Source organism: Molossus molossus, unplaced genomic scaffold, assembly GCF_014108415.1.
Source record: "Molossus molossus isolate mMolMol1 unplaced genomic scaffold, mMolMol1.p scaffold_m16_p_5, whole genome shotgun sequence".
Classification (NCBI taxonomy): Eukaryota; Metazoa; Chordata; class Mammalia; order Chiroptera; family Molossidae; genus Molossus; species Molossus molossus.
In genome coordinates, this window is record NW_023425388.1 from 32,606,938 (window position 1) to 32,611,219 (window position 4,282).

Below are 4,282 nucleotides of genomic sequence, written 5' to 3' on the forward strand. Positions count from 1 at the left end.
CATTGATGAGAGAGAACATCGATAAGCCACCTCTACATGCCCCCCACTGGGGATTTGGCCCACAACCTGGGCATGTGCCCTGACCAGGAATCAAACTGGCGACCTCTTGGTGCATGGGTCACTGCTCAACCACTAAGCCATACCAGCCGGGCAGATAATTGCCCTTTATAAAACATCAATAAATATATTTTAGAATTTTTTATTTGTTCCATTAAATTCTTACTAATGAACATAATTCGTTTCTGTCAATATCTATCCACCTTGTTTGTTTTAACCCTCCATTTCTTCTAAGATATCTATATATTCCATTTCACCAAGTCTTTCCTTAAAAAGAAAAAGATAACTTTTTCCCTTTTTAACCTCTCCCTTTTTGAAAAAGGTGATAAATCCTTATTCTATATATAGAATGAATGTCTTAATTAAGTGGGAAGATATTTAAAAGAGATAGGGATAAAATCAAGTGACTGTATATGATAAAGTACAAAGTACATTCATAAATGTATTATTTTAATAAATTACCTCAATAAACCATAAATCAATAATACATGAGCAAAATATATCATTACATTAATTAAAGATTAGTATAATTGAATTGATAGCAAAAATTACTCTTTACTACATTCTAGGGTCAAGACAATTTTCTTATAAGACAAAAAAATCAAGTCCAACTGGTGTGGCTCAGTGGTTGAGCATCATCCTATGCACCAAGACGTCATTGGTTTGATTCCTGGTCAGTGCACATGCCCAGGTGTGGGCCCAATCCCCAGTGGGAGGCATGCAAGAGGTGGCCAGTTGATGTTCTCTCATCATTCTATCTCTCTCTCTTTCCCTTCCTCTCTCTCTAAAATCAATAAACAAAATATTCTTTTAAAAAGTATCAAGTATCACCACACTATTCTTATATTTAACCCAAAGTGTTATTGCTCATTTACAAATTTGTGGAAAATATCACAAACACAATTTTCTCTTTTCATGTCACTGCATTATTTTTTTTAGCCCTATTTTGAAACTAATTTGGCCTCTATGTCTTGGAGCCTTGGAGAACATTGATCACTTTTATGGTTTTAGGCAGAGTATTCTAAAGTAATGATGTTTAAAGCACATTTTTTTCTGTAATTCAATTTTTCCATTAGGAAATAGTTTTTAAATAATCTGGCATGTTGTTAAAGTGAGATGAGTTGGAATTGGAGCAGAATTCAAAGTCTCTCATGTAACCATTAAGAGTCTCTATTAGAAACTGCTCCTGTGATAAAGAAAAATACTATGTCCCTCACTCCATTTTCTATTTATTAAACCAAGCTACCAAGTGGCAGTTATTTTCTTAGTCAAATTTTTATTTTCATTTTTTCCTCTAAATAATATTGAGAATCTAGATTATATTATAGGGAAGAAGTCATTAATAAAGATTATCAATTAACCTTGGACTCCACAGTACACATGTGTGGAATGACAAGATATTCAGAGAACACAAGGAGATGATACAGATATTTCCCAGTTACTGATGACATTTACAGAGGTGATCTGACTATCCATTTCAATTTATTATATTCTTCCATGCTAATCTTCTCTGTATTGTTCCAGTTTTAGTATATGTGTGACCATAGCGCACACAAGTAGATCATATATTTTACCAACTACTAATAACAATAAGCTATGTGATCTACTGTGAAGTTTATCCTGGGAAGAGTATAACCAGATACCAGAGGTCAAGTAAAGTCAATTTTGTGTGCACCTTATTGAGCCTATCCCTTTAAACAAACACTACACTTATATGCTAAAGTGCAGGAAGGAATTGGTAATTTCACAAATTAGAATTTGAATTACTTATTATATCATTTAAGCACAAATTAATTTTCTTTAAACCCTAGGTTTGACATGTTTGTAGAATGTGAGCGCCCCATGAGCACTAGGATATAAACTTCCTGAAGAAGGCTTTGCCATTCTTGCTCACCTGTTGCACTCATAGTACCTTAAAGATGACCTTGAACAAAGTGTTACTTAATATTGATTTGGCTTGTACAAGCCTGTGTAGAGCTGGTTGATTCCTATCATCCTCAGAAATTTTCAAAATAAAATCCTCTTACTTTGTAGCTGAGTTTGATAATTTAAAATATAGCTGAAATCCTTTAAAGAACATAGACAAAATGCCTTCTAAATCATTTTAAGGCAACACGATTACTAGCAAAACTCCTTTATCAGGAATTATCTCAGAACACTGGTAAAAGTGCTATTTATGATGATATAGAACATGTAAACCAACAAAAGACACAGTCCTAGTCTTAATGATCCAATAATCTAATTATTTAATGTGTATATTAAGACTGTCTTTAATTCGTTGCTTAGGTATTAAATCTGATCCAGTGGAGAAAAGTACTTTGCATGAAACCATGAAACATGTAAACATGTAAATTCTGTCACATCTTCAGAGGTCTAAGATTTTAGCAGTAACATTGAAGAGTTGTGAGCACCTCTGGCAAATTGGCAAGGCAAGTCCATTTGATTGAGGGTTCTATGTGAGAATTAGTCTTGAGAAATCCAAGCAGATAAGCTGATTAGTTAACACTGCCTCATATTACAAGAGTGTAACTTAGAGACTATCATTCAAGACTGTATCACAGCCCAAGCCCAGGTTTGGGGAGATCAGAGCTAGATAAGTAAAATGGAAAACGGTTTTTCCCTAAAACTCTGTAAATCATCGGTACTTAAGCAATACTCCTTTGGTGCCCAAATAGAAGAACAACTTTCTAAGGAAGAAAACTCTGCCTTCTCACTTCTACACCAACTAGAACATGGCTTTTGTACAAAATTACTGCTTCAGTCAGTATCGCGGAGTCCAGAACATTGGCAGTAGCAGCAGTGTTCAGTGCAGTTTGTCAGTAGCTGAACTATTCGGCACAGTCCAGAAGAAGTAAAGAGCAGTGATTGGAGAACTAGTCATATATGCCTGGTAACCACAACTTTTATATCTGGTCAGATATTGTTGTATCCCAAAATAAAAACCACACTCAACATTTATGGAATATTCGATGGAACAAACTAAAGGGGGAACATTAGGGGGGTAAGTGGCTGAAAACATGTGTTAGCTGAGGATAAGTGTTTGAGAATTGCTAGATATATTTAGATGGGGCCCTCACAGGCATTGCTATGGACGCTGGCTAAGAGAATCATTAAAACACAAATTTCAGCTAAGATGATAGGTTTGCCACTTGGAATGTACAATTTATTCATTCTTTATATTTTCTTTCTTCTTCCTATCTTTATCTCAATGAATGACACCATCAGACACTGTATTATCCAAGTCAGAAAACTGGTGGTTGTGATAAATTGAACCAGTCAGAGAAAGACTAGTATCACATGATCTCACTTTTGTATGGAATCTAATGAACAAATAAACTGATGAACACAATAGAACCAGAGGCATGAGAGCACAGAACAGCCTGATGGATCTCAGAGGGACGGGGAGAGGAGGGGTAGGAAAAGCTTAACCAAAGAGCTTATATGCATATATGACTTGCTCATGGTCACAGATAATAGTGTGGTGAAGGCTTAGGGTGGGCAGGATCTTGGTGTGGGGGCAATGAGGAAAATTAATGGATATCTGTAATAGTAATAAAGATATTACTATTAATAAAGTAATAGTAAAGATAATAAAGTTATAAAAAAATTCAGCTCTTCTCACTCCACACATAGTATTGGCCCCCAATACTGTAGGTTTCTACCTACTAAAATGTCTTGGTAAATGCTCAAATTTAAACCTTTGGTATTTCTCATGTGAATTGCAACTGCATTCTGAGTAGTAGCTCTCTGCCCCGAATATTTTTTTCCTATCATGCTCTAGCAAGATCACTGGAAACAATCAATTTTTATAATTTCAGTCTCCTCCTTAAATACCTTTAGAATATTTCCAAGAATTTTAATGTAAATTCTAAATCTTCAATATATCAGTTATTTGAAAAAAACTAGACCCTGCCTATCACTCTTTTCTAGAATGCCTCTGCAGGCATACTTTCCTGAATATGCTTTATTCTTCTTTTATTTAATAATTTGTACAAGCTATTTATTTGTGTTCAGTTATAAAGCATACCCATGCTCACTGAACCATGAAGTAGTTTATTTATAATTATTCTTTAATTTTTATCTTAAATACCTCCACCTTTAGGAAAGTTTTATCGTTTAATCCCCATTCATAATACTGGCAGGGCACTTACAATGTCAAGGAGAAACATAAATTAGCTTTAAAAAAACTGATTGGAGGTGAAATCAGAGGCTTGAATTTAAAAAA

General features: G+C 34.6%; 1 pseudogene; it reads right to left on the reverse strand.

The window, feature by feature from the left end:
• Nucleotides 1-1,552: 1,552 nt before the first annotated feature.
• Nucleotides 1,553-1,611, reverse strand: LOC118617976 (annotated as a pseudogene).
• Between the last annotated feature and the right edge of the window lie 2,671 nt (nucleotides 1,612-4,282).